Here is an 11680-nt window from a genome sequence, read left to right as displayed (position 1 = left end):
TAAGGTTAATAGATTGATCTCCTTGGGCATGTTGTCTAATGTCACTAAGGCATGTTGTCTAATCCTATAATCATTCTCATGCCTCTTCTCTGAACCCTCTCCCATTTATCAGCATGTTTTTAAATTGTAGACATCAGAATTGGGACACAATATTCCAGTAGAGGTAACACCAACTGCAAATACAGAAGTAAAATAACCTCTAGATGACCCTGTTTATACATCTATGGATTGCATTAGTTCTTTTGGCCATAGTGTCAAACTGGGGCTGATCTACACTGAAAAGTTACATTGTCATAGCTATGGAGAGCACTAGGTGGATGGAAGAATTCTTCCATCAACCTAACATCTGCCTCTCAGGGAGGTGGATTAACTACAGGCATGGCAGAACTCCTCTCATCTGATCCCACTGAAAACATACCTATTTGATGGTTACTCCCTGTTTACAATCATATTTTGAGAGTTATCCATGATCCATTTTTTAATCCATGTAATGTGTGCCATGTCAATTTTATACCTATCTGTTTTTTCAATCAAAATGTCATGCAGCACCAAGTCAAATGCTATATATAAGTCTAAGTACAGCATATTCTGCCTGTGAGCAACCCCTCGATTGCCAGCAAAAAGCTGCCATTATCTGGCAGTTGCCAATAAATGGAGGGCAGGGTTGTGAGCAAGGGAAGGAAGATCTGGAATGTTTCTTCCCTGGTTGCAGCCCTACAAACCTGTCTGTGAACAGGGGAGCAACAGGGAGGTGGGATGCAGCCAAAATGCTGGGGCTTTCTATGGGAAGTGGGGCTGCTGGGGGCTCACAGAGCTGCATAATACCTCTCTCTGCACTCACTTCAGGTCTCAGCATGTGGCTGTGCTTCCCTTCCCAGCAGGGCACAGCCCAGATGTGCAAGGAAAGGCACCCAGTACTGCCAACCCCAAAACTTAAAATCAAGAAATTATATAACAATAAAAGATTTGGTGTTCTTTTTATTTGCCTTCTGCTTTTTGAGTCTTTGGGATTCACTGGGACCACATTTTGAAGCTTTCTCCACAGCTACATAAGTTAGAAACTTACTTTCTCTTTAAGAATGAAGACTGAAATAATCACATATCCACTTCACTCCAGGAGCTGGGGGTTTAAGGAAACCAATAATTATCAAAAAGAAAAGGAGTAATTGTGGCATCTTAGAGACTAACAAATTTATTAGAGCATAAGCTTTCGTGAGCTACAGCTCACTTCATCGGATGCATCGGATGTGAGCTGTAGCTCACGAAAGCTTATGCTCTAATAAATTTGTTAGTCTCTAAGGTGCCACAAGTACTCCTTTTCTTTTTGCGAATACAGACTAACATGGCTGCTACTCTGAAACCAATAATTATCAAGATACTCATGAAAAAATCATGAGAAATGGCAACACTGGTACCACACAGTTCCAGCATTCATGTTGCAGCCCTTCCCCCACTGCTGCCCTGCCCGCAGCCTCTACTCCTATGTGGTCCCTGTGCACAGGTAGATTTGTGGGGCTGCAGCGCCGGAAGGAAGTACTAGAAACACACTGAGCACCAACTGCATGCAGGGTTTGCAGGGCTGCATCCAAGGAAAAAACACCTCAGCACTTCCTTTCCTGTGTGCAGCCTTGCAAACCTGCCGATAGCTGGGGCTTTTCTTCCAAAAAAAAAATTCTTAATAAGTGTCATGTCATTGCCAGAATCCAAATCCCATTAACATTAAAGTCAATGGAATGGGATTGGTTCCTGCCAAAATGTTGGTATTAACAGGAACTTGTTAATATCCAGGTTGCTATTAAGCATAATCTATTGTACTTTACATCAACACTATTCATTGGGTCAGAGTCCTATCTTCTGTATGTTTTCTAGGAAGTCCATAGCACACTTGTGGCCACTATAAAATGTTAAAAATAAATAAGTAATTAATAATGAAATAGTGTTTTCTCTTCCTTGCATGCTTTCATTATCCAAACAGTACAGATTCACAGACTCACGCTTTCTGTCTACTACAAAAGCAGTATGGCTCAACTAAAAGTGAGTTGGTTTAGCAAAATGCATAGATTATTCCAGTGGTTCCCAAACTTGTTCCGCCGCATGTGCAGGGACAGCCCCTGACGGGCCGGGCCGGTTTGTTTACCTGCCGCGTCCGAAGGTTCGGCCAATCGTGGCTCCCAGGGGCTGCAGTTCACTGCTCCAGGCCAATGGGAGCTGCTGGAATTGGTGGTCAGTATGCCCCTCGACCTGCACTGCTTCCAGCAGCTCCCATTGGCCTGGAGCAGTGAACTGCGACCACTGGGAGCCGCGATCTGCCGAACCTTCGGACGCGGCAGGTAAACAAACCGGCCCGGCCCGCCAGGGGCTGTCCCTACACAAGCGGCGGAACAAGTTTGGGAACCACTGGAATAATCTATGCATTTTGCTAAACCAACTCACTTTTAGTTGAGCCATACTGCTTTTGTAGTAGACAGAAAGCATGAGTCTGGGAATCTGTATTGTTTGGATAATGAAAGCATGCAAGTGGATAAAAGATTAAGTACAGAGGCAGCTGACAACCCCTGCAATGCTACAGAACCATATTCCAAATTCTGAAGAGCAACAGTTGAGACTTCGGCAAACAGAGTCAGAGCTCTGTACAAATTCTTCAACTAGTGATTACGAAAAAAGGAAATGAGCTGCTATATGAATAACATTTTTTATGAGAAGAGCTCTAATGAAATTTTCTCAAGTTAGCTCAAACACATGCTGAGAATCTTTTAGTTCTCTATGGGGTAGTTTGGGTCCCACATATTTGGAGGTACAATAACCCTTGATTCTGCAGCCATGTCAAAATTATGCTCTAATAAATTTGTTAGTCTCTAAGGTGCCACCAGTACTCCTTTTCTTTTTGCGAATACAGACTAACACGGCTGCTACTCTGAAACCTTCTTCAGCAGTGTTAATTGATTGCAAATCATGCCAGAATATATGATTTTAATAATATAAATCTGCTGTCCAAATGCATCACACAATCAACAGATATCACATTTTCTCCTTTCAAATACTTGGTCTGTGAAGATATGAAACACAAATTTACTCGATTTGCAGTGCAGCAAAAAAAAATAACCCCATTACAAGTATTTATGCAAAAAAACCTACTATTGTCACCTCCCTTTTCAAGCACATGAGCTGCAAAATGTGCTCCTTTGTCTGCTCATTCCTGGAGTGGGAAATGACAATGGCAGCAATTTGCAGCTCATATGCTGGTTGTGAGCAAAGTCAGTCAGGGGAAAGAAAGAAAGAAAAGACAGTCTGAACTGCATTAGGAAGAAAACTCCTGCATATATGGAAAAAAACAATGGGGAAATGGTATAAATGTACACAGGCAAAACACACAAAAGATCCTGGAAGGAAAGTAGGTTACAGACTAAGGGGTCATCTACTTGGAAAAGTAAAGATTCTTGAAAACCAGGAAAGTACTTGGGAAAATAATATAGACTACTAGGTAGAAGAATTAAATGTTTAAATTCATATTTGTTAAAAAAAAATGAAGGTATCAAATAGAAACACAGACAAAAATTCAATCTGAAACAATTAGAATTAATCCACCCCTACACACACAAACTTTCTTTCCACTTTGACATCAGTTCTTGTTGTGTGTTGTGCCTGTGTCTGAATGGTGCTGTGAGCAAAAAGAAGCTGCCTGTTTCCTGTTATTTGATTCCTTCTGTGTTCAGAGATTCAGGACTTTTACATTCTTTGTAAATAGACAAGATTGTACCAAAGAAATGCCTGACTATTGTCAATTCTCCTCCTAAGTGGATCATCCCAGAGTTCTGAACTTTTTTTTTTGAGTCAAAAAGCAGCAACAATAATAACAACAAGACAAGAGCTACATGTATAATAAAGAAATCAAAAACAAAAACAAGCAGCTCTGTTAAGATGCTAGCTCTGGAGAAGGAACCTTATGGCACTGCCATCTTTTTGTATTGCTGCATCAACCATAAAGATTAGGACAGACAAGGAGACTGACCATTTTGACTCAGTCTACCATATAAAATGAGTTGTAATCTGAAGCAGTTTTCACGGTCTCCTGAAACCTGATTTAGCTAACACATAGTGTACCAGTTCCAACCTTTGTGACTGTAGCATGACTTCTGAAGCCTCTGTGATAAATGGTACATTCTGAAGTTGATTCTGTTGCCACAGAATTGAAGTGATTACATGGCATGGTAATAGGCAACACTCAGAGACTGTAAGTATTTGTTTCTGCCAATCAGGTTGTGAAAGTATTAAATTATCTTTAAAAGCCCTCTTGTCTTAACTTTCAGGAAACTTTCTTTTATGAATTTCATCTTAAGCCAACTATATGACAGTATAAAGTACATCTTCAGATCCATCACAAGGAGAGAAACATCAGTGTGTACTGTGACTGCTTATTAATAAGTATTATGAAAATTACTTTATCAGAATTGCTGCAAATGTTAATGAATTAAGCCCAAGCAGAAGGAAATGTAATGGATGTAATGTATGGATAATCACTATTCTTCAAATGTAATGTTCTCCTTAGAATAAAGTAATGTTTTGGCATGATAGTACCATAATTAATTAGAAGTTGTATTGGCTTTACACATAGTATCATTAGACTCAAATGTTAATTTATAGTCCAGAAACGCAGCCTTATCCAAAAACATGGAGCTTAGTTCTGCACATTAGCTTATAGAGCAATGCCATGTCTCTTTCCCTTTCTCTCTCTCAGACTCCTGTGTGAGTGTATCTCCATCTGTGTTTTCAGGAAGACAAAAGTACCCAGTCCGCATTGCTGAAATTTGCTAAAGTAAGAACAATTTTGAAGAAAAAAAAAGATATGACTAAGCTAATATTAAAAGAAAGACTATTTTATTTAAAACAGACAAGGATGGAGTAAAAGTAAGTCTCAATTAAGTGTTTGCAAGTGCTAAAATACTTCTACCATGAAGTCTTGCAGTTTATGGCGGTATGATTCTTGTAGTTACGCATCATAATGGATTAATTATTTGATTTTTTGATACTTAACAATGAATTACCAGAATTCTTACATGGCAGAACCAGTAGAGGTGGCAAATTATTGGTAAAATGGGGAAATTACAGCTCTTATAACTTATTCTATTATAAAAAAATTACAGTGAATTGTCACAGAGATTTTTGTTTTAAATGTCAATTTGAGATAATTGACAGTTATGGACCTGGATGAGAGGAAAAACGGAACAATTTTTAAATAGAAAGGGAATTGGTAAATCCTAATTTTTAAATGACAGCAGGGCCCTCCTTATTTAAAAATACAATCTGAAGTGGAAATTGTAGAATATGTACAATATTGAAAGGGTTGTATTTAGGGCTGTCATGTGATTAAAAAAATTAATCATGATTAATTGCACTGTTAATAATAGAATACTATTTATTTAAACAGTGTACAGTGCTCACCTTATATTTATTTTTATTACAAATATTTGCACTATAAAAAACAAAAGAAATAGCATATTTCAATTCACCTAATACAAGTACTATAGTGCAATCTCTTTACAATTAAAATTGAACTTACAAATGTAGAATTATGTACAAAAAATAACTGCATTCAAAAAACAAAACAATGTAAAACTTTAGAACCTACAAGTCCATTCAGTCCTACTTAAACCAATCAGTCAGGCAAAGAAGTTTGGTAACAATTTACAGAAGATAATGCTGCCCACGTCTTGTTTACAATGTCAGCTGAAAGTGAGAACAGGTGTTCGCATGGCACTGTTGTAACCGGCATCACAAGATATTTATGTGCTAGATGTGCTAAAGATTCATATGCCCCTTCATGCTTCAGCCACCATTCCAGAGGACATGTGTCCATACTGATGATGGGTTCTGCTAGATAATGATCGAAAGCAGAGCGGAAAAATGTTCATTTTCATCATCTGACTCAGATGCCACCAGCAGAAGGTTGATTTTCTTTTTTGGTGATTAGGGTTCTGTAGTTTCTGCATCGGAGTGTTGCTCTTTTAAGACATTGGAAAGCATTCTCCACACCTCGTCCTCTCAGATTTTGGAAGGCACTTCAGACTCTTAAACCTTGGGTCAAATGCTGTATCTAGCCTTAGAAATCTCAAATTGGTATCTTCTTTGCGTTTTGTCAAATCTGCTGTGAAAGTGTTCTTAAAATGAACATGTTCTGGATCATCATCCGAGACGGCTATAACATGAAATATATTGCAGAATGTGAGTAAAACAGAACAGGAGACATACAATTCTCTCCCAAGGAGTTCAGCCACAAATTTAATGCATTTTTTTTTAATGAGCATCATCAGCATAGAAGCATGTCCTCTGGAATGGTGGAGTTTAACATATCTGGCACATAAATACCTTACAACGCCGGCTACAAAACGCCGGTGAACACCTGTTCTCACTTTCAGTTGACATTGTAAATAAGAAGCAGGCAGCAGTATCTCCCGTAAATATAAACAAACTTGTTTGTCTTAGCCCTGGTCTACACTACGAGTTTAGGTCGGATTTAGCAATGTTAGATCGGTTTAGCCTTGCACCCGTCCACATTACTAAGTCATTTTTTCTGACTTTAAGGGCTCTTAAAACCAGTTTCTGTTTTGCTCCCCGATGAGTGGATTAGCACTGAAATCGACCTTGCTGGGTCCAATTTGGGGTACTGTGGACCCAATTTGACGGTATTGGACTCCGGGAGCTATCCCAGAGTGCTCCATTGTGACTGCTCTGGACAGCACTCTCAACAGATGCACTGGCCAGGTAGACAGGAAAAGCCCCGCGAACTTTTGAATTTCATTTCCTGTTTGGCCAGCATGGCGAGCTGATCAGCACAGGTGACCATGCAGTCCCAGAATCGCAAAACAGCTCCAGCATGGACTGAACGGGAGGTACAGGATCTGATCGCTGTGTGGGGAGATGAATCCATGCTATCAGAACTCTGTTCGAAAAGATGAAATGCCAAAATATTTGAAAAAATCTCCAAGGGCATGAAGGACAGAGACTATAACAAGGACCTGCAGCAGTGCCATGTGAAACTTAAGGAGCTCAGGCAATCCTACCAAAAAACCAGAGAGACAAATGGCTACTCCGGGTCAAAGCCCCAGACATATCACTTCTATGATGAGCTGCATGCCATTCTAGGGGGTGCCCCATCAATGGACTCTCAAGCAACAGGGATGTGGATTTTGGGGACGAGGAAGATGATGATGATGTTGAAGCACAGCAAGCAAGCGGAGAAACCATTTTCCCCGATAGCCAGGAACTGTTTTTCACCCTGGATGTAGTACCCTCCCAACCCACTGAAGGTGGGCTCCCGGACCTAGAAGGCGGAGAAGGGACCTCTGGTGAGTGTACTATTGTAAATATAATACACGGTTTAAAAGAAAGTGTGTTTAATGATTAATTTGCCCTGAAGACTTGGGATACATTCACAGCCAGTGCAGCTACTGGAAAAGTCTGTTAACGTGTATGGGGATGGAGCGGATATCCTCCAGGGACATCTTAATGAAGCTCTCCTGGAGGTACTTCCAAAGCCTTTGCAAAAGGTTTCTGGGGAGGGCAGCCTTATTCCATCCTCCGTGGTAGGACATTTTACCACGGCAGGCCAACAGCACGTAGTCTGGAATCATTGCATAACAAAGCATGGCAGTGTATAGTCCTGGTGTTTGTGGCATTCAAGCAACATCCATTCTTTATCTCTCTGTGTTATCCTCAGGAGAGTGATATCATTCAAGCTGTAGCTCACGAAAGCTTATGCTCTAATAAATTTGTTAATCTCTAAGGTGCCACAAGTACTCCTTTTCTTTTTGGTTGAAATAGGAAATTTTATTAAGGGGACATTCAGAAGTGGCCATTCCTGCTGAGCTATTTGCCTGTGACTGAACAGAAATCATCCCCGCTGTTAGCCACGCGGTTGGGGGAAGGGATGAAGCAATCATCCCAGAGAATTGTGTGTGGGGGGGGAGGGGGATAGTTGGGTTTGTGTTGCACGTTAACCTGAAAACTGCAGCCCCTCCTTTTAAATGGCCAACCCATTTTAAAGGGCCAACCCAACGGGTGCTTGGTATGTGAAATGATGTCGCTGCCGTTTGAAACCATTCCCACATGTTATGAAGGTTAAAGAAGCCAAAAGACTGTGGCCTACCATGTCTGCCTGCAAGCCGAACTCTGTTGCCCGCCTGCCCTGCCTGTGTGATCTCTCACACCATTCCGGCAGGTCCTCGATATAAGAGGCAAAATGCTACCTTGTAAAGAAAGCACACGTGCTATGTAATGTTACAGCTCAGTTCACCATGAAAGAGTCTACCCATTATTCTCTAAAATGTGTCTTTTAAAGACTAATCTCCCTTTTTTCCCTCCCACAGCTGCAAATGTTTCATTGTTCCATGTATCATCTTGATAGAGGCTATCAAAGATTAGAAGACGAAAAAATGTACTTGTGATGAAATGTTCTCTGAGCTCATGGAGGCCTCCCACACTGAAAGAGCCAAGCACAATGTGTGAAGGGAGACAGTATCAGAGTCCAGGAAAGCACAAAATGAATGCGAGGACAGAAGGGACGAGCGAGAGGAGACGTGGCATCATAGTGATGAGAGTAGGCAAAATGTAATGCTGAGGCTACTGGAGGATCAAACTGATATGCTCCGGTGTAAGGTTGAGGTGCAGGAAAGGCTGCAGGAGCACAGACCGCCGCTGCAGCCCCTGTGTAACCAACTGGCCTCCTCCCCAAGTTCCATAGAGTCCTCTACCAGATGCCTAAGAACATGGTGGGGGGGCCTCCGAGCACCCAACCACTCCACCACAAAGGGCTGCCCAAGCAACAGAAAGCTGACATTCAATAAGTTTTGAAGCACAGTGTGGCCTTGTCCTTCTGTTCTTCCCTCCTTCACCACCCCACCTGGTGCTTTCCTCCTCCCTGACCCCTCCCGGGCTATGTTGGCAGTTATCCCCCCCAGTTCTGTGATGAATTAATAAAGAATGCATGAATTTGAAACAACAATGACTTTATTGCCTCTGCAAGCGGTGATTGAAGGTAGGCGGGGAGGGTGGTTGGCTTACAGAGAAGTAGAATGAACCAAGGGGACGGATTTTTATCAAGGAGAAACAAACAGAACTTTCACACCATAGCCTGGCCAGTCATGAAACTGGTTTTCAAAGCTTCTTTGATGTGCAGCGCACCCTGCTGTGCTCTTCTAACTGCCCTAGTGTCTGGCTGCACGTAATCAGCAGCCAGGCGATTTGCCTCAATCTCCCACTGCACCACAAACGTCTCCCCCTTACTCTCACAGATATTATGGAGCACACAGCGAGTAGTAATAACGATGGGAATATTGTTTTTGCTGAGGTCTAACCGAGTCAGTAAACTGTGCCAGTGCGCTTTTAAACATCCAAATGCACATTCTACCACCATTCTGTACTTGCTCAGCCTATAGTTGAACTGATCCTTACTACTGTCCAGGCTGCCTGTGTACGGTTTCATGAGCCAGGGCATTAAGGGGCAGGCTGGGTCCCCAAGGATAACTATTGGCATTTCAACATCCCCAACGGTTATTTTCTGGTCTGGGAAGAAAGTCCCTTGCTGCAGCCGTTCCCACAGAACAGAGTTCCTAAAGATGCGAACATCATGCACCTTTCCCTGCCATCCCACGTTGATGTTGGTGAAACATCCCTTGTGATCCACCAGTGCTTGCAGAACCATTGAAAAGTACCCCTTTCAGTTTATGTACTGGCTGCCTTGGTGGTCCGGTCCCAAGATAGGGAAATGCGTTCCATCTATCACCCCACCACAGTTAGGGAAACCCACTGCAGCAAAGCCATCCACTATGACCTGCACATTTCCCAGAGTCACTACCCTTGATAGCAGCAAGTCAGTGATCGCATTGGCTACTTGAATCACAGCAGCCCCACAGTAGATTTGCCCATTCCAAATTGATTCCCGACTGACTGGTAGCTGTCTGGCATTGCAAACTTCTCTATCACCACTCACTTGTGAACTGTGAGGGCTGCTCTCATCTTGGTATTCTTGCACTTCAGGGCAGGGGAAAGCAAGTCACAAAGTTCCAAGAAAGTGCCCTTATGCATGCGAAAGTTTCACAGCCATTGGGAATTGTCCCAAACCTGGAACACTATGTGGTCCCACCAGTCTGTGCTTGTTTCCCAGGTCCGAATTGGCATTTCACTGTATGAGCCTTCCCCATTGCCACCAGGATGGCCAAATTGAGAGAGGTCTATGTCCATGTCCTCACCGCACTGCCGTCACCTACTCACCTATTTTCCAGGTGAGTAGTTTTTTACTGCTGGATAATGCACATGGTGTTGAGAACGATCACAACTGCTGTGGCGATCTGAGCGGGCTCCATGCTTGCCGTGGTATGGCATGAGCAGGAGAGCAGAGTGGCAGTGGAAGTGGTGGGTGGATGACGATGCTGACAGCAATGTGGTGCCCACACGGAAAAAGGCATAAAATGATTGTTGGCCATTGCTTTCATAGAGGCAGGAGCAAGGGGTAGTCTAGCAGCAATCAATGCAGTACAACTGCTAGCTGTCATCGTGTCCTGGGTGCTTACGATGCTGCTGGCTGAGAGAGCAGCCTGAGGCAGAATGGCCCCCTCAAGGACTGAACTCACAACCCTGGGGTTAGCAGGCCAATGCTCAAACCACTGAGCTATCCCTCTGCCAATATTCCAGGCAGGACTGAATTTCCATTAGACAAAACTTAAGAAGAAAATGACCTGAATCGCTCCCATTTATGTCCAGGCGCCCCTGACAGACCTCACCTCATGTCTCCCCAGGTGCCCTGACCGATCCCACTGAGGAAGGTCAAGAGCACCCAGGAAACAACGAGGATGGCTACCAGCCGTAATGCACCATCTGCTGCCACAAGACAATGAGCTGTTGCTGTGTAGCAATGCAGTCCCACGTCTGCCAGCACCCAGGAGACATACGGTGATGGTGATCTGAGCAGGCTCCATGCTTGCCATGGTATAGCGTCTGCACGGGTAATCCAGGAAAAAAAGGCATGAAATGATTGTCTGCCGTTGCTTTCATGAAGGGGGGTGGGGCCTGACAACATGTACCCAGAACCACCCGCGACAATGTTTTTTGCCCCATCAGGCACTGGGATCTCAACCCAGAATTCCAATGGGTGGTGGAGACTGTGGGATATGCGAGATATCTATCCACAGTGCAACACTCTGGAAGTCGATGCTAGCCTCGATTCTGTGGATTCACTCTGCTGACTTAGTGGTCTTAATGGTCTTAATTGGGGACACACAATATCGACTGTATAAAATGGATTTCTAAAAAATTGACTTCTATAAATTTGACCTAATTTCGTAGTGTAGACTTAGCCTTAGCAATTAGCTGAACAAGAAGGAGTATTTAGGAGACTTGTAGGCTCTAAAGTTTTACATTGTTTTATTTTTGAGTACAGTTATGTAACAAAAAAAAATCTACATTTGTAAATTCCACTTTCACGATAAAGAGATTGCACTCAGGTACTTGTATGAGGTGAATTGAAAAATACTATTTCTTTTGTTTATCATTTTTACAGTGCAAATATTTGTAATACAAATAATAATATAAAGTGAGCACTTTACACTTTGTATGCTGTGTTGTAATAGAAATCAATATATTTGAAAATGTGGAAAAACATCCAAAATATTTAATAAATTTCAATTGG

The sequence above is a fragment of the Dermochelys coriacea genome, chromosome 1 (genome assembly GCF_009764565.3).
Source record: "Dermochelys coriacea isolate rDerCor1 chromosome 1, rDerCor1.pri.v4, whole genome shotgun sequence".
Taxonomy (NCBI): Eukaryota; Metazoa; Chordata; order Testudines; family Dermochelyidae; genus Dermochelys; species Dermochelys coriacea.
The sequence above is the reverse complement of the archived record's forward strand: the minus strand, read 5'-3'. Positions refer to the sequence as shown.